The sequence below is a fragment of the Lycorma delicatula genome, chromosome 1, assembly GCF_047948215.1.
Source record: "Lycorma delicatula isolate Av1 chromosome 1, ASM4794821v1, whole genome shotgun sequence".
NCBI classification, from domain to species: Eukaryota; Metazoa; Arthropoda; class Insecta; order Hemiptera; family Fulgoridae; genus Lycorma; species Lycorma delicatula.
The window spans coordinates 91,268,621-91,296,333 of NC_134455.1; the positions used below are offsets into that span (position 1 = coordinate 91,268,621).

The window sequence follows — 27,713 nt, forward strand, 5'->3', positions numbered from 1 at the left end:
GCACTCCTGCAATATATACGTGTATAAATCACTCACCCTTATCAGCAAATCCTTATTTTACACTTTAATTAAAACGCTTATTATTTGGTTATGTTGTATTTTTTTGCTCTTTTTTATTTCAACAACACAATTTATTAATAATGACCCATAAGCATAACAGACTGTTCTTTACATATTTTAAATGTACTTTTATATTTTAACTCGGGTATCGTGTATTACTTTTGATACGTATCGAATTAAAAGTCACCCACTTTACAAAATAGTCGTGATATTTTGAAATCTCTAAATGAAACTAACAAACAAAGTGTATCACAAAGTTCACCAGGAACTTTCATAACATATTCTATTCGTGAAAATAGTGGAAAAAGTTTAATAAATGATCTAAAATGCTTCGTTTTGCGAGTTAAAGCTATTGAATGGTTTTGCTTGCATTTCAGCTACCCCGGTGAAATGAGGTAGTACTGAAATTTTTATGACGTTAATTAAGGGACATAATTAGTAAGTTTTTATGGTTTTTGATCTAAAAATTGAATAAAATAAATCCCAAAACCATATCTGCAGTATTTTTTTGAGAAATCTCGATGAAAACCAATAAACTGGGGTAAACAACCCTGTTTTTTTTTATCTGATGTTCAATAACTTCATTAAATGAGTAATAAACACATAACACGATTAAACAAAACTAGTAGAGAATTTAATTCTGAACAAAATAATGGAAGGTAGGTTGAATAGAATAGTTAGAACAATTTTAATTTTATTTAGAAACAGTACACTGTTTCTCAAGACATTTATATTTTCAAATCGACTATGATATTTTCTGTTTAAGTTTTCTTATACCATATATTTTTTCTGTAAAATTTGGAACGCCCAAACCACCTTACAAAAAAAAAGTGTAGATATGAAAGTTTTGGTGATAATTAATGCTTAATATATTTTTAAAAAAGTAATTAAAAGTCGAATTCATAACCTTCTCCTATTTGTAAAGTATAGAAGAAAATAAAAACTTTGTAATCGCCTAATATTTTGAAAAAATAAAAGCTTTAGTTTATGTGTGAAATTGGGATCTTGAAAGATTTGAAAAGAATAAAAAACTTAAAGCAGTTGTGCGTAAAAACATTATCTCAGTTATTATTGATTGCATGTAAAATGTAATAAAATGTATTTAATAATACCGATAACAAGAAAAATTACAATAATATTTTCCTTAGTTTAATTATAACAGAAGGTTTATGTTTGATGATACAAATTATTTCAAATTTCAGGGTTAAAAGATGGTTACGTACACTTCCTATCGACAAAAAAAACTTATAACCTTTGCCAAAAGGGTAAAAAACTGGAATTTTTTTTGTATGTTTTATCCGATAAAACAACTTGTTTTTAGGTTATATAACTATAAAAAAGAGACAAGTAAGCTGCAATAAATATCCATGTAATAATATTTAAATAAGAAAATAAAACTGAAATAATGTACATGGAAAATGATCATATATTGCAAAAATACAAAGTTAATAAGCAGACCAGCGACTAAACTGAAACAAAAAAAAAAGCAGTCGAGCGGCCCACAGAACCGGACACAATACTATATCCTCATTAGGAAATTTCATTAAATCTTTTTGTTGGAAATAAATCCAGCAGAAATCTTCTCTTGTGAACCACGAAAGACAATATAAAATTGAACACGGTTGGCATGATAAAAACGAAATGTGGAATCCAGTTAGAACTTTATACAATCGCTACAGTAGTTGTTTTAACCATGCAAAATAAAATTAAACCGCTTTTTTACTTACCTTACAATAGAAAAATAAAATTATATTATTTTTCAAATCATGCATTTATTTATTGAAAAGTATAATTAAAATTAATACAAATACAGTTAAATTACTGAAAGCCTACGTGAAATTATTTCAATTTTATTTCTGCTCATTAAACATTTTTAAATTAAAACGCAACACTCGTGAAACAATAAGAAACCCAACCATTTTATTACATTTTTATAGAATTTTAAAAATAATTTTCTTCATATAAGGTAATAGCTCAGTGCAACACACTCGTAAGGTCTTATCAATCTACCCTTGTGGACTGTGAAGAAATCAAAGAATAACCGAATTGACCGTAGGGGTTTGGTTGATACATTTAAAATTCATTTAGATCAATATATAATTCTAGGAATGGGTGAAAGTTTTTGTACATGAAAACCGAGCTTATACTCAAATACTGTTTTAATGTCTGGAAGTAGTATAACCACATATTTAAAAAATATTTGAAATAAACATCTATAATCGTTATATAGTTAAAAAACTGTAGTCATTGAGGATAAAAATATTTCTATCTTCAGTACCTGGTGAATAATATGGATTCCAGTTATCTAAAGGGATGCTGATCTCCTTGGCGAGGTGGTAGCGTCTCGATCTTTCATCCGGAGGTCCCAGTTTTGAGTCCGGTAAGCCATGGCATTTTTCTACATAATTCCATTTCGATATCTACGCCGATATCTACGCACAAGCTTCAATCCTGTGTGGCGATATCATCAAAAAAAGGAGAGGAGCGCCAAGATACCTATTTAGGTAGAGTTTTATGTTTATCTTTGGGTAGACTGTTTCTTTCCGTCCGTTTTGTTTATCCTTACTCCCTTTCTAGGTTTTAAGTTGTACTCCCACTGAATTTACCTTAAAATTATGAAAATTGAGGAGACAGTAACTAGTATTACTGTGTTAAATGTGAAAATTTTCTAATCTGAAACTGAGATGCTGAACAAATGTCGTTTCGCCTCCTATACACCCTGATACATACACGGGCACTGATTAAACAATCTTCAACTCTTCCAAATTGTTAAACTGATTTAATTGAATAATTAAAAACACTACATTTAATGAAGCGAATTCATATATCGACTAGATTCCGTTAATTAACGAATCAAAAATGGACTACTGCAGATGAATAATATTCTTAAACCGAGGGATTTATCTTGTCTTACCTCGACCTTCTAGCACTTTATCGTCCAGTGAAGCAATACAGTTAAATATGTTTACCGATATTATGAAATGTTATAGTAAGGCTTCTATCAATTAGGTGTAACGATGTACATGTAACAATTTCTTTTATAAATTTTCCGTTTAAAAATGGTAGCTTTTGTATGTTGTTCTTGAACAGAGGCTGACAGAGAAGTGTGATAGAGGAGAACTGTAAGTTTGCAAGTCACTCTTTGTGACAAACTATACTTGAAGACTTTCTACGTTTTACGTCACATACCTACCATTTCCAGCCACCTTAAAAGCGAAAAATTTCATTAATCACTTTTCCGTTCCATTTTGCACCTACTATGAGGTTCGTCCTCTTGCTATTTTATAGCATCGAGCCTCTCTCAGCACACTAAAGAGTATCCCAAAAGTAATGCAGGATTTAAATTTACAAAATGAATATTTATTTATGCATGAGTTGGCAAAGTTGTGACATACAGTGAAAGAGTAAAGACTCCGCTTAAATATGGAAAATAATATCCAAAAAATGTTCTTCATGTGACGCTCGCTCAATCCTTGCAATCACATTTTTTGCAGACTCTTGGCTCAGTTGTTGCGATAACACGTCGGATTTCCTCTTTAAGTTCAGGAATGGTAGGGTATAAGTTTGCTGTAAATCTTGGACTTTACAAATCCCAGACCTAAAACTCACACGGTATAAAATCCCATGACATTGGTGGCCAATTATGATCTGATAGCTATTGCGCGAAATCAACCGCTCTGCTGTAATAACAGTGTGTTTGGTTTCGCGCGCCGCGTGACATGTGGCTCCATTCCACTCAAATAACATCTCATCAACATCAAACGCAATGTGATTTTAACTGAAGGCACAAAAATGTTGTTATCATCTCGCGATAACGCATGCTATTGACCTTTACTGCATTTCTAGACCATCTTCGAAGAAGTACGGCTTAACTATCACACCAAAGTGCACACCATACAGGCCCTCCGTGGGAATAAATCGGCTTTTCTCCTACAATGACATCAGAATCCTCCGTGCTTCAAATGCCAAAATGCCCAAATATTTTCCGCTCAAACATACCACATAACTTGCGCACAGTTTCAGCACAACACTCTCCATATTTGTAATATGTTTAAATGATAGATATGCGCTCCTACATTGTGAATTTCTCCATCACAACTAATTCACAACTAACCAGGATGTGATTGCTACAAGATGTACTTCAGAGAACGTTACTAACCCAACAGAAAAAAATGGGGCGCGTTTTATTTCCTGCGTTAATTTCGAGACATCCTATCCTTAATTAATATAATTTTCTTTTCGATTTAACTACTTTTTATTGTGCTTTTTTGTTTAGATACTTCATGGAAAAAGGCAAAACTCACGGTTATATATTGGTGGTACAATAGACATCAGTTTGTAATGTCCGTTTAAGAGTATGCTTATTTTTCATTGCAAGATTTTTTAATGTTTCCGACTGCATTTTTATGTACCGAAATGCATTATATCAGAGGGAGAAACATGCAATTTTGGAAATTTAAAGTAAATAATTTTTGTTATTATCAATGCATCAGATTTTTACTGAAAATTGGAGTAACATATCAATGATTTTGTGTTATAACAAATATAACTCTTATATTGTAACAAATCGTTTTTCCTACGGATAATGATGAGCCAATCGAACGATCAGTTATGGATCAATAATAAAATATTCAACCAGACACCCACTGGAAGGTAGTTTCTTAAAGAAATAAGTTTAGTTATATTACTAAAAATCCCTCTCAAAAAGAATGATCCATTATTTATGAACGATTCCTTATTTATAAATACGTAATTTATATTTTAAAAATGTCAATAATTTCAATGAGTATTTCTTTAACTTACGTCATTATTATAAATGCCATTAATAATTACGTTACTGAAATTGACCGAACTTCTAACGATATCATATAAATACAACAAAAAAGGATAAAAATAATATAAATAATTTATAAATGGCAGACTAAATAAATCAAATCATTTTTGCCCAATAGCACAATGATAATTAACTGGCAAGAAAAGAATATATTTTTTAACATGAACTTTGTTATATATATTTTAACAAATTATATTTATTGCTTTAAATATTATATCATTCTATTTTCATTTTGTTAACTTAATTCATTCAAAAACCTTAATAATGATCTTCCTGCAAGCGTTGGTTACCATAGATACAGAACTAACAACTAATGAGGCAAGGGTAACAACATTCCTTTGAGACAACTAAACGGAACGCCCAAGTTCAAAATTAGCATACAGTGAGTGAACTACCATAATTCATAATTATTTTTCTTATCCATTTTACTAAATCGATATTAAAACGAAAAAACTTTTTACACTACCTAAATACAACATAAGTAATTCATTTTTTTAAGTGTGTTGGATATTCTTATCGGATGTATTAATTTAAAAAAATAAAATAAACTGAAATGTAAATCTGGCTCGTTAATGTTTTAAATATACAATTATCATATCATTATTATAATATAAAATTTTACTAAACAGGAGAAAAAAATATAAATGTAAATATAAATAAATTATTATAAGTAAATTTATTCATATTTAAGTTGAATTGGATTAAATCAGTTTAGCAAAATCATTACCACCTTGTTATCTTTATTTATAACCTTCATGCGAATAAATAATTAACTATGAATAACAACAAATAACTGCCAAATAATAATTTCAACAAAAAAAAATTAAAGAGTTGCACCACCCAACAGCTCATTTCTCTTCTAGACTGGAAGACTACAATTCCATTTTCTATGATCATATTTACATTTGTAGCGTTTTGTATATTTCTTGTATTACAAAAAAAAAAAAGGTGTAAATTGACAGAATAAAAGGAAGTTCTGTTTTAAATCCATCTTTTGCCACTTTTTCTATTTGTATTTTGTAATAGAACGACCAAATACGTTTTCCTTTTACTGTGAAGTTTTGCGGTAATGTTCAGTGTTGATAGACGGATTACGACTAACCCACCGGGTTGGTATAGTGGTGAACGCGTCTTCGCAAATCAGCTGATTTTGAAGTCGAGAGTTCCAGCGTTTAAATCCTAGTTACGTTTATATGGATTTGAATACTAGATCGTGGATACCGGTGTTCTTTGGTGGTTGAGTTTGAATTAACCACATTATCTCAGAAATGGTCCGCCTGAGACTGTACAAGACTGCCTTCACTTACATTCATACATATCCCTATTCATCCTCTGAAGTAATACCTGATGGTGATTCCTGGAGGCTAAATTATGGCTAAGATTACGGATTAGGTACTACACTCTTTGATGTTTTATTACAAGTTTAAGTCCAACTTTTATCTCTAAAATCGTTTTCCAATTATTGTAAAGCATTATCGTATTTTCTCAATTTGTCATTAAAAATTTAATACTAGTTGGTATTTAATCAAAAAATCCTTATAATATTTTCTTTGCACGTATTTTTTTTTATTTAAAAAAAAATATTTTTAAAAAAATATAGGAATGTATTGGTGGAGGACCTTCTTGTTTGTTTTCATCCTGACTCCCGTAGGAGAAGACACCCGCCTGGTGACGATCACAGTCGCTACACCACCAAACCCGTCCGTTCCTAACCCTGATGGGCTTTACTGCTGGTCGTCTTTTAAACCCTCTACACGATACAGTTATCAGTTTGGCATCTATCAGGATCCCACCGATGCAATTGCCTCGACAGACATTTCCGCAAGTGTATTTATACAACCTATTATCGTCTTCGTATAGCCTCTTCCAATCACGACCACCTACCATAACTTGCAACGTTTAACTTTCAAATTAACCGATTCGCGAAAGCACGGTCCCTGCACCTTCCTCTAACACCGAAGGTTTCACACAAAAATATACGATAATTCCAGATGCCTCTGGAAGTGGTGGTTATGGTACTGCTAGTACAGTACGATTTGGCATTGGTTAAAAATTCCAAAGGAAATAACAATGAAAAATTTCATTTTTTATTTTATCTTCATTTTATCAATTAGTTTCGTTGTAAATCTCAGTTTGTTTACTGATAAAAAATAAAAGAAGGTTACTGTTGACAGAACAGCTAATATACGAGTATATTTAGTTGTTATATGAGATTGTAATCTATATACTGTGTCCGTAAAAGGCCCCTTTTTCTTTTTGGTGATCGAAAATGTACGATTTTAATTTTACCTCCGACCTCTGAATTAAGTCGCCCAAATACACAGCCAAAGTCATATACTAATATAATGGTATCTTTGATTTATCACAGGAAGGTAGAGTTTTTGAGTTCGGTAACGACATAACAGAAAAAAATTAACTTTCCTCTTTATGGGGATTTAAGAAAGACCAACCACCATCGGAAAGAATCTTAACTATTTAAGGGAAATTAAATTATATACAAAAAACTTAACTCTTAAAATAAAATGTTTACATACAAATTCTAGGCAAATAGGAGACTCATAAGGTTCGTATCTTCCTGCCCCTTGACCAATAATGACCAAAATTGAATGTCATCAATAGCCTATTTATAGGAAATTATCATTTAATTTTTGAAGGGTTCTTTCCTTAAACTGATTTTTTTTTTCTTATGTCCCTTATACAAAAATCTTGAACAAGATTAATTTCTTTGCAATTTTCAGAAATGTTAAGTTTTTAAAAAATATAAATTTTCGAACATTATTGACAATCACAAGAAGATAGGCTTTACAATTACAATAACGGGCTTACTATATAACTGCAATTATAATCATATTTAGGTATTTTTAAGTAAAATTGACCTTACTGCTAAGTTCATATAAAAAAAAATTCCACTAAAATTTATTTCTTACTTTTATATTAAATCATATTCACATTATTTTACTTCATTTTTATTTTTTAGATAAATTTACATTAATTTTCTTTTTTATAACCAATAACAATTTTACACAACATAAAAATAATACTTAATATTTCACTTTCATAATAAAATTTATGACTTTTATTGGCTGTAACAAACTTAAAGTATACAATATTTCTTATTAATTTTATTTTACGTGTAGTTAATATTCATGGTAATAATTGTTTTTATAAGCCATAATGATCATATTAGAACCGGTTTTTTTACTTTTTAAACGGCCGTTTTTCAAAAGAGGTTCAATGTGTATATATATATATATATATATATATATATACACACACACACACACACACACACACACACACACACACAAAGGGATCGTTCATCATTTTCTATAGTGGTTAATATATATGGGATAGTAAAAGTATAATGGCCGAATAGTAAGACTATATTTCTATAAAATGAATATACATCACGATCTATGCTAATTTGTGACGAATCCTTACTCAATTTGATCACGTCTTGGATCTATAATCATAATTAAAGACATCGATGGAGTTTGGTGTTAAGGTTTAGGTTATTTATTTTTTATTCAATGTTCTATTTAATTAATTTCATCGCATATTATTAATTAATTAAACTCTGTTAAAAAAAGAGTACTAAAATTATTATTTCTTAATTACTTTTAATTTTTATAACGTATAATTAGAACAAAGTTTTATAATATAGAACTTATTTAATAACAACTAATCAAATTTTATATAATAATACCGTTTAAAAACAACTCTTGCCCTTTTTTTGTAACAGACTATCATCCTGTGCGAAACTGGTTGGCTTTATGAGCAGCAGAATGTCTCCATAGTTTTGCTTGTCGTAACAGGCAATTAAAATGAACTGATATACATCTCCATTTCAAAAAATTGGTGTGTGTATATATATATATATTTCAAAATTCATAAATAAATGAATACCCAACACACGAATATACCTCAACAAATAATAATGAGAGAAATATACCATAATATTATATTAAACATTCTTTAACTTTCAAAAATTTATTCCGGTATAACATTCACATATAACGGGCCTGGAAGTCCGAAAATGGTGCCCCCCCCCCCCACTACAAGTTAAAGTTCAATTGGCTACTTTCTCACTAGCCTAAAACCCAATTATTTAAAGGAAAAGTATTAGATTGAAATTAGGAATAAAAACTAGCAATATCTTGATACAATAGTTTCAGAATATTGGAAAATCAAAAGAATAAAAGATAAAATGTAGAATTATTGAAAGGGTTAATTGATATTAACGTTACAGTATTTGGATTACCTCAGATGAGGAAATAATGTGAAATCGGAGTAATGGAAAATAAGAATGAATGATTGTAGGCCTCGAAGATACGTACCAAGATGGAAAGAAGAAATTAGAGACGACACTGTGCCTTTATACGTGAAGTATGTGAAGATTTGAATAATAAGCAGTGTGAATTATTTCCAAAAAAGAGTGATTTATTTTGCCTGTGAGCTATAAAAAACCATTCGGAGATTCAAATATTTCATTACCTTTGTTTTCTATTAAAATATTTTGCTATAAAAAGTTTACCATTTAAGAATTTTTCTATTGCACCGTTATCCCTCATAAGACATCTACGGCTTAGTTTAACTGGATTCTTCCACATATTACAAAATTCAGATGTGTTTGAAGTTTTCCCGTACAATAACCCGTTCTGTTCTCTGGCAGATGCTTTTAATTTGGAAAATGGAAAATCAATATTTATTGTGTTGTATTTAAGTTACTCAGATAAAACCATTACCAATAACATGGTGCTCCGCTATCTCAATAAAAATAAAAATATTAAAAGATCTTCAGAGAAATTTTGGGGGCGACCACTGTTTGGAAGAAGCTTTCCTTTGTGTAGAATATTTTTCTCGAACTATGATTCCTTTCAGATTAGATCATCCTTTCTTATCAACCATTTCTTTTCCTTATTCTTGTTCACTCCTTTAAATTTTCAGTTCTGTGAATGTTGTAGTTCTCCGTATTAGGTAAGCCTAATACGGAAAACTACAAATTCTAAAGACTACATTTTCGATTCGTGGCTGGACAGTAAACCTAATGATAGAACAGATTATCAAGAAAAGCTGGGGTTTCTAACCCCTGCTAAAATATAATAGAAAAAGTTTTGAATGGCATTCTTTTAACAAAAACTTAAAATTCATATAAAAATGAGGAACTACAAAACAAACGTATTGAAAAATAACAGAAAAAAAATAGGCCTAATTATGTATAAAGATACATCTACAATATATACAATGTATCTGCATCATGATGCATAATACAGATGCGGACCTGAATCAGTCCTGCACTTTTAATTATAAATCATAGTCATTCTCGATTTCAATGGAAAAATCATAAGCAAGGTGGTACTGAAATGATACATGTACAAATGTGGAAGCAATTTTAGGGATTAAGAAAGTAGAAGAACACAATATATTTGTAATTGGAATTATTATTGAAGTAAAATTTATACAGGATGGAAAAAGTAAGGAAATTATCTAACCGAAATATAATAACTAAAGGGATGTTTTCCTGTATAAAAGCAAACTGCTTGTATCAAAAGTAGATTTTCAAATAAGAGGACATTTAAAAAAAATACATTTTTACAGAATATTACAAGAAAGAAAAAGGATAAAGAAAGGAAAAAGGACAAGGTGGTACTGAAATGATACATGTACAAATGTGGAAGCAATTTTAGGGATTAAGAAAGTAGAAGAACACAATATATTTGTAATTGGAATTATTATTGAAGTAAAATTTATACAGGATGGAAAAAGTAAGGAAATTATCTAACCGAAATATAATAACTAAAGGGATGTTTTCCTGTATAAAAGCAAACTGCTTGTATCAAAAGTAGATTTTCAAATAAGAGGACATTTAAAAAAAATACATTTTTACAGAATATTACAAGAAAGAAAAAGGATAAATGATATTGGTTTAGAGGTATCCAAGATCACTTAATATAGAACTATAAATGAACATTTTAGACAAAAACTAACAAATAGTCACGACTATTAAGAAAGAAATGAGTAGTCGAAATATGATGCATTAAATACTCCAGATTTTAAAAAATAGAAAAAAATTAAAGAAATGAAAAACTGTATGAAATTTGTCATCTGTGATTAATGAAGAAAAAAGAACTACGTGGACTCTAATTTTAATTTTTTTTTTAGATTTTAAGGTAGAATTTTGTTTTTTACTAACATTTTTGCAGTCTTTTATTATATATCCTCATTAAAACTACCGTACCGTAAACTTCGATATAAAAGTCGACCCGGTATATAATCCGTACTTCATTTTAATGAGTATTTTAAATGATTAATGAGAAAGATCTGCTGCCTAAGCTAAGTTTAATATTATTACAAAAAGTATACTAGTAAATTTATTTATCGCTTTCTTAAGGAATGCGGCAGTAGCAATTAGACACTCGATCACCATTACAAACAAACGGGGACTCCTGGAGCAATGTTTTGGAAGGTGCATTGAGATACTTTTATATCTCTGCAAACAAACGTCTGATTTTCAAAATTCAAATGGGGTATTTGTTTGTAGGTTGAAGGTTAACTTTTTCATGCATCAGGTACAATCTCGACATAACAGACTACGGTTATTATATGACGAAAGGAGTGTAATGTATTTAGAGTGTATGTATGTATTTTTGTTTGTTCCACCGTAGTCGCTCAACGGCTGAACCGATTTAGATGTATGATCTCGTGTTGGAATCCTTACGTTACCGGGAGTATCTTATAATAATAAATATGGGTAACTCGTATAAATGTTTAAAAAACTATACTATATACAAAATTGTCATCCGCACGCTCTTTAATTATTCCAAAGAGGAATATTTGTCAGCAGATTTTTTTTTAGCAGTCGTGTTTTTTATTTTTTAATCATGTCTCTTATTTATAAAAAGAGGTCCACCTAGCTGATTTCATTTATCACTTTAGCCTTCAGATACAAGCGACCTATATTAAATTATTATTAAAATACTACATTCTTAAGGAAAGGCGACATTTTATATAATCGAAATATTTTTGATTTCAAAAAGATATATTCAAACAAAAAATTTCAAAATCCGTATATAATTTTCAACAAATATATTTTCAAAAAAAATTTCATTATCTTTCACTACGTAGTGTGCTTTTTGTAATTTATAACGACGAAATAAAAAAAAAACATAGAAAGAGTACAACCTAGTGAGAGGATTATGTCTTATCTGTTGATGAATGGAAATGATAAAGATAATTACGTAAATTAAGTAATGATCCTGAGGAAGTTAAAACGAAGAAAAGCAATCATAGGATAAACTCAGATTAAAAATTTGCAGACCACAATTCCATTGGGAATTACTCTTCTCGGGTAGCTGATTTGATGATAATGATGATATTAAGAAAGAAAAGGAGACTACAAAAGATAGAGAAGTAAAGGTAAATGACAATACTAATATATAATCACAACAATGACTAAGATCTATTTGTTCTGACGAAACCGGTGTAGTAGTAACTAATACGTCACGAATATTTCCTTTACCAAACAGTATTCGTTTTAACAAACGTACAATAGGAACTGGGCGGACATAACCGCCAGATCTCTGCAGCACTGTTGTTTACGGAAGCTTACAGGAAGAAATTAAAGAAAGGCACAGATTCATACACAATATACTTATCTTAGTCGTTTATCATAAGAAATAGGTGACGTCTCTTATTACTTTTCAAAATGGAAGAACTTATATGATACCTACAAAAAGATTCACGAAGACAAATTATCAATGATAAGAACGAAAATAAAAAATTAGTTTGAATAAATGAAATTTGTTAAATTATTTAGAAACTCTTAATATAAATTATTAATAGAAACTGTTTTATACATTTTACTTACCAGGCTAAATATCAACAAATACAGAAATCATGTGATTTACGGCAACATCTGCAAAGAAAAATTTTAAAATTCAGTATTATTATTTTATATAATATTCCATTAAACTTAATAATTTCTACTTTGAAATATACGAAGGTAAAATTCATAAATTCGTTTGTAAAAAATATTTACGTATCAAACATAATTTTTACTCAGTTTTATTTAATTTTTTTTTAAAGTCAGCAAACAAGTTTGATTCGCTTTCATGTTCATATAAACGATTACTTTACTCTAATCTTAATACATTTCCAAGAAATTTCATTTTTTTAACCTCTTATTTATTCTGATCTTTGTTTTATTATTTCTCTTACACCAATAGCGGATCTAGAAGGTGGCGACGGGGTTGATCACTTCCTTCCTAATATTCAATGTGTTTCATTTATGTATACTGAAGTGCTTATTTTATAAATTATAGTTTATATATATATATATATATATATATACAATTTTTTTTTTTTTTTAATTCCTTTATATACTTACAATCAGTTTCTACAATGAAGCTATAAGCAAGTCGTATGACTGACCATCACGTGAAAGAGGACCACCTAATGATAATCCTCAACTAATAAAAAACAATAGCAAACAAACAAACAGTAGTATAATATAAATAATATAACATTTGATAGTGCCTTTGAATGTCCATTGGAATTTCCAGTCAACATTAACATTAAAACAACAAAATAAATAAGTTTGAATAGAACAGTAAACGAATCCAAGAAACAATAAACGTGAGCACTAAGCCTCCAAACCAGATCATCACAATCGGACATCAACAAGAACAAATACACGGAGCCTTTTTAGTCTCCTGACGTCCACGCTGTTGTCTAGCAGATTCATAACGAGATTATTAATATGCTTATCCAACCTGGACACATACCTTGAAACTAGACGTCCAACTTTCTCCCGAATGTACGGAATACCTACGTAATCGTGAATATCAGCATTCCTCGCGTACCATGGCGTGTCGGTTCCGTAGAAGTTTGCGTAGATGTTCGCAAACTTCTAAGTTTGCGTAGAAGTACATCACAGCATGTATGCTGTTCAGTATACACACACACATACACACACACACACACACACACATACACACACACACACACACACACACACACATATATATATATATATATATATATACAATATAAAATATGTATACGTACGAGGGATCCCGTATACCGTTTGTACACCGTTCTTTGAGGAATTTCAATGGGAACCCCTCTCTACATATCACGTTTTTTTGTTTTTTTTTGTATACCAATTTACTTTTAGTTACCGTACATTGGAACCGATTCTGAATTAAGCACTACGGCAAAAAATGAATAAAAAAAGACAAACACCCCTCCTCATCCTTAGCCTTGCATGTAGCTTATTGGAAATTTTTTTTCAAAGATAATCTTGAGATGCCTCATAAAAAATTAGCTTCCTATTTCGGTAAACAGATAGAAAACCTTCTATGATTGTAAACATTATGTCGTGCTATGTCCGCTTCTCACCCTTTTCATATTTTTGTGCGGATAGCAACAAAATATTATAGATGGAAAAGTTAACGATAATATTCATCTTCTTTTGGGGGAGGGGGGCTTGATGATATCGCCACATAAGTTTGAAACTTGTTCGTGGAATATATGAGTTTTGTAGCGTATGAGAAATGCCATGCCTGGCCGGGATTCGAACCCGGGGCCTCCGGATGAAAGGCCGAGACGCTACAACTCCGTTACGGAGATCTGCGGAAATCTTGCAAGGTTTTAGCAGATTATACGCTTCAGTTCCTGGTAAAAACCTTATATATGGATTTGAATACTGAATCGTAGATACCGGTGTTCTTTGGTGGTTGGGTTTCAATTAGCCACACATCTCAGGAATGATCGATCTGAGACTATACAAGACTACACTTCATTTACATTCATTCATACACATTATCCTCATTCATCCTCTGAAGTAATACCTTACGGTGGTTCCGAAGGCTAAACAGAAAGGAAAGAGAAAAAGAGTTCCTGATGAACATGATCAATTAGTATAATATACCTCATAATGGACTGAACATAAGCAAAATACACCACTATAAAATCCTCCAGTGTTAACACGAGAGACAACCTTTTTAAGACAAAATGGGCAGTGTTATATCTCATAAGGAGAACGTTTACAAAATAAGATTTTTACAATATTACGTTATCTGTTAATTTATGATCTTTACCTGTTAATTTATGAGAAATACGAGTGTTTTCTATAAACTAAATTTTCCAAGATATCATCAGATAAGATTTAAGTATTCATTTTAAATATTTTTTTCTTTTTGGACAAGTCTGCAAAGACCACATAGATATCACTTCATATGGTTTATTTTTTTCTCCCAGATATTCTTTAATCTTTTAGACAGTTTAGCTCTTCTTTCTTCAGTCCATTCTCCTCTAAAATGTTGTTTTTTTGATCTACAAGAACCTTAAATTCAAAAATTTTCCTTCTATATTCTTTTCGAATCAGAAAGTCTTTATCTGAAATACTGAACGTTTTGAGCTCTTCTTTCTTCTGTTTTAATATAACCTTCTTGATCTTTGTTAATTCCACAGTTTATAAAAAATTAGTTTCTTTAACCTTGATTAGTTTATTCTGAGAATATGCCCAAAGAACTTTAGTCGTCTTTTCTTATTGGTACTCTCAGGTTCTCAATTGTATCTTATATCTCTCTCTTTGATCTCAACCTGTAGACTTTTCGTGTTTTTTTTTTTAAATAAATATCTTTCTTAAAATTCCTCTTTCTGTCTTGAGTTGATTATCGATTCCAGTTAAATTTTTGATTTCCAAATAAACGACTGGACTTACAACTGTATTATAAGGTCTTAATTTTGGACTTAAAGTTTCTTATTATTGGAAATATTTTTTTTTTAAAGTTTAGTTGTTCCAGTTCGTCTTTATTTGGTCTCAATCACTAATTTCGCTGTTCAGTTTTTACTAACTACTTATGTAATGTTATTAATTTAACAATATAGGCCTAAACGTGTGCAATAACAAATCGAATCGGATTTTTATAATAAAAGGTTTTTTTTCTACAAATTTACTTCAACTTATTTTCAATCGTCTTTGCAAACTCCTTGTTACACTTGCGGACCCAGTTACTACATACAATTTCAAAGAGGTCTGAACATGATTTTATGTAATTTAAAAACACTTAATACGACTATTTTTTTTAAACTGAAATTACTTTCTTTTCCACGGTAGATTTTTGAATTTTTATAGAAATTCAATATATGTAATATATAATAACTTTTGTAAATCAGATCTATTGTAGTCTGGCCACGTTACGTCAACCGTATGTAACCATATTTTGTATTGATTACATTCATTCAAATAACATTGAAATTTAGGAAATTTAGTTTTTAACTAATCAATTAAATTAAGATTATTTAGAAAATATTTTTGCAATTTATGAACTTAATTACCCTCTAACTCTATCGCCTTTTAAACTTTAAAAGTGAATGAGTACTGCTTATAAAATCAATTACTGCTATATTAAGGTAAAGTAACGTGTAACAATCGAAACATTTCGAATTGATTTTATTTCTTAATCTCTCTTTAAAAATAAATTATTTCAGTTAAATGTATTAAGTGACATCAAGTAGATGTAAAATATTATGCTTGTAATATATTTGCAAAAATAAAAAACTTTGTTATAAATTACGCACACTAAGGTCGATTAACATGATGTGTATGTATGTGTACGAGTATGTACATACCTGACGTATGACAACAATCAATTCCGATAAATTTACAAATATTATTAAGAATAACAATAATTTCTTTCTTTCTTTCTTTAAGTTTCTTTCTTTAGTGACTTTTATATTATCATGGCAAGCCTACCACAATTTAATAGGATTTATTTCATAATAATGAAATCTTCACCTAGTTCACTATAAGAATTATTTTTATAATTAACAGCATTACTCGAAGAGAAAGCATTTCTGATTAGTGCCTCTTGTATCGAAACTGGAATGCAAAGGTAGCAGGAGATTTATGTTTTCCCTACTAATAGCAGAGCCTGGACAAAAGTCCTTGTTGCTGTGTCATTATTTTATTGGGCGGGTAATAAATTTATTTAGCGGTTATATTTAATTTGTGTAATTATTTATTTATGGATGGAATTGTGTATTGCGTTTTGATCCTTTAGACCAGATATTGAAAGTATGTGAAAGTCGTGAGACAAACTTGAACAGCGAATTAAAAAATTATTTTCTGTAGTGAAACAACGCTTAATTATACATACTGTTTCCATTTAATAGGAGGTAACAACGAAGTTTATTTCAAATAGACTTTTATCAAATATAATTTAAAAAATAAACTTCTGTTGAGCATAATTTTCAATGTTTTTTTATTATTTTATCTATTTACTTTGTTTAAAAGCAACTTTTAATCCCCTTTTAGAAGAAAATATTGATATCAGATGTATTATACTATCGATACCACAGAAAAATGTTTCATTTTTACAAATCCTCTAAAGGTTCTATAAACACCACCTTCCTACGTCTGATCTCGTAAACTCTGCTACACCTATTACTAAATTAATTATTTTCTAAGTTATCGTTAAACGCTGTATCTCATCACTTTTTTAAAGTAATTGTGATTAAAATTATTTTTTAAATGTTATTTACATAAATGTATTACTGTAAGGTAATATTGTCCAAATGTTATACTTTAAACACTGTATAATTTAATCTACACTGTACTCACTGTATAATTTAACATAAGCTTATGCTAAATTATATCTGGTCAGTTCAGGCATTTTCACACGATGCGAAAACAAAATACAAACACGAAATTCACATGATACAGGCACAAAAAATGTTATGTTTTGAACAATCTAGTTTCTCACGATATATTCCCTAAGTCATTTTTGGTAAAAAAGTTTTCAAATATACAGCATTCTTAGCTATTAAATATTTTACGATTACTATAAAATAAAAGTAAAAGGATAATAATATCAGATTTACGTAAGAAAAGAAATGTTTCAATAATATTATTTCAGTAAAATTTAAGAGTAGCCTAGGAAAAAAATAAGTTCACTTGTGCATAAAAAAAAAAGAATAGTGCATAATTTTACCACAAAAGTGACAACCAGAACAACTGTGCTGTAAAGATATAATGTACTGGTTTACTATATATATATATCATATTTTACCTGTAAGCAAAGCTTTCACTTAATGCTGTAATCCATCAAATGTTTTGCATTAAAAAACAGTTAAGCCGCCTTGGGAAAATATCAAAGTAACAAAATTAAGTGAACTAGAACAAATGTTTTTAACCACTACCAACTTCGGTTTTACTATTCTAAAATAATATTCTATCGAAGGTCGAAATGTAAATTATTTTTATAGTGTTTTCTTTACAAAATCAAAATTTTAACTTGGATTATTACATTTTTCAAAAATTAATACTAATTGATTTATTATTATTTTTTTTTACGTCAAGTAATATTAATAAAATCAAGATAGTACATTAAAATCCATCGTTCACCAACCCCCCAAGTATTCTTTTGTTGATATTATTCACCGTGTTGGAAAAAATTCTGCATTATTTTTAATTTTCTTACAAATAATATTTCATTCATTTGTTTGCAATTAAAACTAATAATTTTGAAAATCAAACGGTAGAAAAAGTTTAATTTTAACTTTTATGATTTTTAAATTATAATAAAGATAAAAACACCGCTACATCCGTATCATTCTACTACAATCAAAGACTGAATGCCTTTGATGGAATATTTCTATAAATATTCCAACTTTGTGTGTGTGTATGTGTGTATTGTTTTCTTTTGTTAGGTGCCTTAATGTAAGGTTACAGGTGGAAAAAAATGAAAAAATCACTCCCAAAAAAACAAAAACCATTCTTATGAATAATTATCACAACTCATACCAATCATATCGAAGGATATAAGAAATAAGTAGATTTTCACTGTTGATTCTTCATTTAGCCGATTACGTCATAACATATCAGCACTTCAAGATCACCAGAACGCAGATGACATATAGCCCTATAATTGATACCTTTACTAAATACACAGAACAAATTCTTTGTATTACGAACTAATTTATTCTCAGATGATTAACTTTTTAAGTGATACCTCTTATTCTTCAGATGCTTAATATGGTTAAAAAATATAAAATGGGAAAAATAGCGTAAAACAACAAATGTACGCCTTTTTGTGGAAAATTATTAAATATGGGATTTATTGTATATGAAAAACTTACACTAAAATGTTAAAAAAGGAACCTATCTACCTGTTGCCTATATATTTAGCCATCACTCTCTAAATGCTTATCCATTTTTAATAAAATCCTAGGTTGTTTTTGAGCTTAAGATTGATTCAAACTTGGAGTTTGAATCTATTAACTTCAAGTTAATAAATTTTTCAAATCTGGTTATCTATTTTTTGATCCAACACGTTGGTTCATGTACAGTTTATAGACAGCAACACAATCTTAAAACCGTATTACAGCTTTAACTAGATATCTAAAATATTTAATAAAGATTCTTTCAAAGATCCAGAAATTAGTGGGTTATGCTAACTTGTTAAAAATAGAAAAAAAAACCAAAACGTAAAATTTATCTTCTGTACTTTAAAAAAATTGTATTTCTATAATTTCACGTATAATTAACATGAAAACTGTTCTTTTTAATTAGGAAATTAAAGAACGAAACCCTATACATATATTATCAGAAAGCACATTAATACTTATTTTAAAATATTTAACACTTTTTCAACAGAATTCAACTTTTTATTAAAATTATAATTATATTTATATTTTATTAAAAATATAAACAATATTTTTAAGATAAATAAAGTTTACAAGTAGATAAGCTTTGAAAATACCATACCAGAATGAGTATTACATTTTGATATCGTAGGAAGTGACGTTTGGCATTTTTAAAACTGGTAGAATTACATATAAAGTCATAAATAATACTCAAAGAAAGTAACAAGAATTATTATCTATAAAATAATACCTATTTTCTAGTATACAGTAGTTAAGCATGAATAATAACACAGAAAGTAGAAAAACTTTTGTAGGCAAAAATAAAGCAACCATTAAGAAAAAAAGAATAAGAATTAAGAAGCGACTTAAAATATTTTCACTCGTAGGTATCACTTGACATTATAGAATTAATAAATTCAACTGGTGGGAATGCAAATGTAAGTAGGGAAGGAGTAAGGCCTGTACCAAGATGAGTGTCAGAACACGTACATACCAGTATTTTACTTATATAATGGAGAAGAAAACTTTAATAAATTATTTACATTTTATAATAATTGGAAACCATATACAAAAAAGAAAATTATCCACTGTTTAAATTTTTAAGTTTTCTAACATTTTTATTATTGTGATCGCGAAAAATTTCGGTTTTCATATTTCAACGGAAATATCTATTTTGACTAGTTTCGGTGTGACTTCTGCGGACGTACGTATGTATCTCGCATAACTCAAAAACGATTAGCCGTAGGATGTTGAAATTTTGAATTTAGGACTGTTGTAACATCTAGTTGTGCACCTCCCCTTTTGATTGTAATCGACTGGACCAAAGGTGTCCAAGAAAGCCCAAAATCCAACACGTTGGGATTTTAGACTTTTTTTAACTGCAGCAATAAGCCCTCATTGAGAGCTTTTCAACGATGTTTCAAAAATGGTACTTATTGTCATTGGTTCCAGAGTTATAGCCTAATAAAATTTTAATTAATGAAATATTTAGATTTTACAAGGGGAAAGCACGTAGGTTCGAATGCGACTTCATTTCCTTTTATTTAACTTTTTTTTTTAATTTAACTATATTAATTTATTAATAACTATTAACCTCTGATTGTAAAAAAAATTTACAATAAATAATAATTTAATAATAAAAAAATATGTGATAAAAATATAAATATATAAAAACTATATTTAATTTAACAGGCGTACAAGGAAGTTATGTGGTGTCCACATCAGATTTTTTTTTAAATTTATAGATTATAAATTACATAAATGGATGAACAATGCGCTTCCATCCTACAAATATGTTGCATATTATTGTATCCTGTGATTAAAAGTCACAGGAAGCTTGATTTATACAAAACAAATAACATAAAATAAGGATTAATAGTAACATCATCATGGTAACATAAACTTTGGAATACTATTATGTAGTCTCTACTCTTCTCAGAACTACCTAAATAGATAAATATATCATTGAAACGTGTTTTGTTAAACTAGAATAAACAGTAACAAGTGCCAAGTTAAATATTTACATTTTTAGCCCACGAATATTTAACTTTAATCTCATAAAATATAAAAAAATTTCATTTATCTGAATTTCCTAATAGTTCTGCCCACATTTACAGATGAATAAATATAAATAACCAGAAAAATTTGATTTTTTATTCAAATAATCAATTTTTGTCACATAAATCACTTATCTGAAGAACATACCCAACAATATAAACATTTTATCAGATGTTTCTGTAACTTTGAAAATTTATAAAAATAATAAACTATTTTATTCTGAAACCGTTAATCGAATGGCAAAATGACTCAAAAGAAGTTACTTAAACCGTTTCAAATAAATATTATATTACTGAATAAATTTTGTAAAACACGTTAAAATTTAGAAAGCTCAGTTCAGTGCAGAATAGGGATAGATTGCGACTGGCTTCTCGTTACTTACGTCATCTTTTCTAGGCACATTATCCCCTCAACTACATTATTAGTAGTACCGACAATATTTCAGACGACTATACATTTTGACAACTACATTTCTGATACATACTTGTAAAATGTAGAAGAATACTGACAGTTAAAATATGAATCTTTTAACACATTTATGTATTGTTGTATGTATGTATATATATATATATATATATATATAAATACATACATATATATATATATATATATATATATATATATATATATATATATATATATATATATATATGTGATACATGGCGTAATAAACAAAACATTTTCAAACTCTAAATGAATTTTTCAAAGGTTTTTAAGTAGGTATTATAACCAGGTTTCTTCGACCGTTTATTAAAGATTGATTAAACATGTAATTGAAAAATTATTAATTATTTCACAATAGGGGCAAGTATTTGTAATATATCCACACAATCTAATGAATGTGTAATCCAAATTTATTGAAGAAAGAAACTGAGATTGACGAAAGAAACAAAATATTTTTGATATAATTAATTTTGTTTATCAAAATATAATGAAACAGCTGTGATTAAAAAAAAAACGTTATTTTGAATCTACATTTACATGTTCCTTTCAAAATACTTTCCCTTAAGAGGAACACACTGCTTCCAGTATTTGATCCACTTTTCAAACACGAAATCCAGACCATCTTTTGAAAGCACTTAGCTTTTCGCCTCCACGGTTTGTACGATAACAAGATTCGTCACAAAATTTTCACCCTTTGAAGTGCTTCTTCACCTCTGAGAACAACCCTAACAGAGTTAATATATAGACTGCGGATGAAGAATTTTTTTTTATTAAAAAATTCTCAGACTGAGTGACATGAAGTCGCGAAGGCGCGCATTATCGTGATGCAACAGAATAATCATAATTTTATTCAAGGTCGTTTTTTACTGAAGTGAGTCACCATTATCTTTTAAAATTCGATATGACAGAGAATTTACAGTCGTCCCAGTAGATACTTAAAGTTGGTAAATGAATCCTTCAAAATCAAAAAGATGGTAATCTTGATTTTACCGGAAGAAGTCGACTTCCACGAGAGCTTTATTGGTTTATCTGATGGTCATAATAGAACATCCAAGACTCATCAGCGATTAGCAAGTTATGCAAAAAAGAATGCGAATACGCAGTATTCCATTCAGTCAGTCGTAAAAGAGCCATGAAATCGACAACAATGCGTTTCATATGCATCCGCCCGTATAAGAATATCGTGTGTACTATTTTGTGAAATGTTTTTCAGTTTCTTCGACTGCCACACACCGTTATCACTACTATCTTCTCGTATGATGACGCTCACTTTGTTCACAATAACCTCGTTAATCGATACGTTCGGTCAAACCGCTTTTGCCATGTCTTCCACATTCTCTCGTCCGGCCAAAAACGCAGTTCGCCAAAAAAAATATACTACACGAAGCACACTCTTTATCAAAACCTTCTTTACACATTTTGTACGTTTTGGAAGATGATTTTTATTTTTTAACGGACACAAAACTAAATCGCATAGCGTCGATCGATTTTTTCTATGGTATGCGATTATCTGACATTCAATTACTTCAACAATCAATTTGAAATTGACATGGGAAGTAGAGTACACATCTGCGTACTTGAATACAAGCAGGATTACCAGCTTGCGCGCTAAAAGTTCCTACGAAAATCAATATCAATATTTTTTAGAGTGCACCCATACTTTTCTGCAAAATAAATAAAAGACATACTTTTCTGAAAAATTTTAAAGCTGTTTAATCTTTATAAAGACAATTAAACAGTTATCTTTGAGAAACGATGAAGAATGTAAACTTAGTTCTTTAGTAATTTTATTTATCTTAAAGCAATCTTAGTTAAGTTTTTCCAAAAACTATCTAAAAATTTCAATCATATAACTTTTCAGGAGATTTTTAAAAATATATTTTTAAAGCAGAAATTACTTTTTAACCTGTTGTAAATCAATTATTTTTTTTAAATTTAGTAAATTATTTATTTCAATTTCTTTCCGTTAAAAAATCTAATGGTAAGTAAATTTTATTGAAAATTATTTTTTTTTACAAAGGGGTGATGAAAGACGTTTTTAATTTTTTTTAAATGTAATTAACCACACGTATTCATAAAAGTTTCAGTTCTTCTACAGTATAGATTCTTCAGCCTAAAAACTTTCTTTACATATGCTAATAAATTTTTTTTATTTATCTTTATAACTTTAATGTCTAAAAACGGATTTCTATCGCACGAGAAGTAAGCTATTCTATAATGTATCTTAATGAATAAAATATAAAACACCGGAAAATAATAATGACCATATTAAATAAAAGTAAAAGCTGAAAATAATATACACAAGTAAATTTCAAATTATTTCTATTTTTCAGCTCTAACGATTGAAAAGGTTATACGGTGTAAATAACCGTGGAAACTGTCATTACACAGTATTCGCTGTCAGGAAAGTTTTACGCTAGTTATTTAGAATGGGTTTAAAAGAACAGTGAATAAAAAAATGATGTCATAGACATTTTATGATCCGTTAATAAATATTGCCAACTTGCTTGTACTTCCGGTATTAAAATATACATAATATTAAAAAAGAAATAAAAGAATATTGCAATCATTTTATCGATTATTTATGTGTAATCAATTAGTTACAAAATAGATTTTTTTAATTAAAATTTCTTTCTTTAAATTTGTTATTCCCATAGTTGTTATATAACAAAGAAAAATTAAAATGAAGTGCATACTTTAAAATTTTCTTTATCACCTTTTTTTTAATAATTTTAAAAAAATGAACATTTAAAAACGTAATAAAATTAAATTTAAATAAAAAATATGTAAAAAAAATTTAAAACCACTCTTAAATTAAATGCACTAAAAAGTAGAAAATAATTTTAGAACGGTATCTCCAAATGGATTTGTCAATAAGCTGTGATGGTGATGTGTAAGATTACGTGAAAGTAATAGCTTCAAATTAAAAATTTGATGTTTTTGCCAATTTTTTCATATGCGTGATGTAATAGTGTAAAGAATGGGGTGCTCAAGTTTGCACCCCACTCTTTAAGTCATTCATTCATTACTTAAAGAAATTTCCCCTACCTTAAAAATTTAATGGAAGAATAATCATTTAATGTTTTTTTTTAAATATAAAACTAAAAAAAAAAACTTTTATAAATTTAAAATTTTAAAGGCTATTGTTTTTTCAACAATGAAAATTTCTTTATTATCGATTGTAAAAAAACAGCTGCATCTGCTGCTTAAAAGAAACTTTAAATTATTTTTCTGGTGTGAATATTTTGTTCTTATCGTGATTCCTGCCAAAAATAGTTCTTTCTTTTTCATAATCAATTTTTTTCCTTAATTTCTACATTCTTAGATTTAATTCTTTAGTTTTTCGTTAGATCACTGTTTAATCAATTCGGAAGTTATAAAACACATTGATACGGATCTGACGTTGAGAGCTCCTCTTTAAAAGTTTTCGAGAACTCTCATTCTTAAGTAGTGACCACCCAAAAATTAGAAGTGCTGTTTGGATAAAGCCGAGACTACTTATACGACTAATTCTTTCAGAATACACTCTGTTCTTACAGTATAAGAAAAAATAATAATACTATTTATAGAATGACAGGTTTAAAGATTCTTTATCCACTATGTATTCTTTATATATCTCATTATAACAAATTATTTCAAAAATGATAGGGGCAATATATTATTTTGACTTTTATCCGTATTATTATTAAATAAATATACCAAGAAAATATCTCGTAATTTATGTTTAACATTTTGATTTTTATCTACCAAAAAAAAAAATAAAAATTTTTACACATACAAAAATTATTAACATATAAATATAATTAATTGACAATGTAACTTGATATTACATAAAATAGAAAAAGGGAAATTTATTTATTTTTATTCTGTAACTTAAATGAAAACATTTCTATTCAAATCACGTTTAATACCAAGGACAAAGTTTTAAAACAGGCAAAGATAATATGAACTATAATAAAGGCACTTGTAACAGGAATTTAAAAGCTTTAATTTTAAACAACTCTTTTTCAAGGTTAAAAAGAAAAAACTAATGTTTATAAAATTGTTTTGAAACAGGTGTTTCATTGGGTAGAACTTAATTTGAATAAGAGAAAGATCAGCAATTCTGATTTCCTGATACACCTGTTTTCTTCATCTACCAGCACCTAATAATTAAAATCATTAATATCTAACGTAAGTGGTCGGTTATGCATTACTAATAATTATTAAATTCCTTTACAATACAGGATTAGACAATAAAATACTTAATACTTATTTAATAATACATTTACGAAGTAATATTGGAAATAATTGTTATATAAAATTTGAACAATAATAATAATAATAAATCGTAAAGTGCTGCGAAAGAAAGTAAATTGAATTCGCCAAACAATTTGAACATCAACACCTTGAATAGCTAATAAATAACATCCCAGACTACAAAAAAATATAGTATAAAATAAATTACGAAGTAGCTGATTTCAGTAATCTAGTTCCCACAGATCGCCGAAGTAATACAACTTGGATACAATTCCTTTCTTTTTTTATAAATAATTATATAATGACTGAATTTACCATGTATATACGCGTATCAAGCCTTGAAGGAAAAAATATTATTCGTCAGCGTTCTTAGACATCCAACAGGCAAAGACAAGGTCCAGCACCTTGTCCTTTGGTACAAATTAAAGATGAGCTTTTCTCAACTATACTATCTTATTCCACACGGCTATCAGAAAGGCGTTTCTCTCAGCTGAAATGTAACCAGCAGTTGTCCACATTCTTTGAAATTAAGTCAGGAGTTCCTCAAGGATTTGTCTTAGAGCTCGTGTTATACTCCATCTTTACTGCAGACGTTCCGACTATGGAAGAAGTCATTGTTCTTACTATACAGAATAGATCATCCTTTGCGGATTGACACGGTTGTTCTCGCAGTTGATGCCAACTCAACTGTAGCATCGAATAGCTTACAATTTGAGTTGAATTTAATCAACAGATGGTTGAGTCCATGGAGAATACACGTTAACCAAGCAAAATCGAAACATGTGACATTACGATAAGGAGAAGAGACTATCCAAGGCTCCACCTTGATGCCGTTGTAATCCCGAAAACTGAAAGTATGAGGTATCTAAGTCTTCCCCTCGATCGTTGACTAATCTGGAAAGTTCATATAACGGAGTAAAGAAGGCAACTTGGGATAATGTTCAAGGAAATGTTCTGATAGTTGAGTAGACGTTCTCATTTATTCTTTCTAATAATCTACTGGTATACTCAACAATTCTAAAACTTATCTGTACCTATGGGAAAGAACTTTGGGGCACTGCAAGTAGAAGTAATGTCGACATTATACAGAGATTTCTGGATAAGCTAGCAAGTTTTATGACAGAGGTACCTTGTTTACAAGGAACAATGAGGTCCAGGATTATTTAGGATTATGGTATGCGGAAGGATATATAACGTTTCAGTTGAAAGTATATTAGATATTAGGCATTAGAAGGTTGAAGCAATTGCACTTTCCAGACTTAAGTGTCCCTATAGGTCTTAATGAATCTATAGTAAACTCGGATATGATTACCTATTCGCGTGCATTACCTATTCGGCTCTTAGTTACATATACTTTTCTTCTTCTTTTTATACTGGTTCATCATTTTTTTTTTTTTTTTTGTTTCTACTTATAATAATACCTTATTTTGTTTTCTATTGTTCTAGTAGTAATGAGTGTCATTCTCAGTTCTAATTGTATGTTTCATTCATTCACAGTGTTCTGCCAATTAGACAGAACCTGTCACGGCTGCTGTTCCCCATCTTGTTTTATTCTTTACTAACCTCTTTTTTTTAGCATTATTTCCCTTATCCATAATCCTATCCATCATTTGAAATCTCTTCCTTCCACTTCTTTTCCTTCCATTCATCAAGCCTTCTATCGCATCCACTAATAAACCACCTTCTTCTCAAACAACGTCCTAGCGAGTTCCTTTTCCTATATTCAATCACATTTAGCATTTTCCTGTTCTCCCCGATTCTTCTTAATACTTCTTCACTTGTTATATGGTCCTGCAATCCAACATTTGTCATCCTGCGCCATATCACATCTCAAAACTACCGTATGATTTACAATGTGATCTAATTTACCAAATGTAACCCAATTGTAAATAAGCTTTGAAATAATAATATATATGTATACGAAATC

General features: G+C 29.2%; 1 protein-coding gene across 1 annotated transcript in view; it reads right to left on the reverse strand.

Annotated features, from left to right (window-relative positions):
- Positions 1-27,713, reverse strand: part of Cad99C (cadherin 99C) — a 985,647-nt gene that overhangs the window by 590,355 nt on the left and 367,579 nt on the right. Inside the window, exon 4 of the mRNA XM_075357741.1 lies at positions 12,762-12,809. The gene's annotated coding sequence lies outside the window, so the exon portion shown is untranslated. The remainder of the gene's footprint in view (positions 1-12,761; positions 12,810-27,713) is intronic.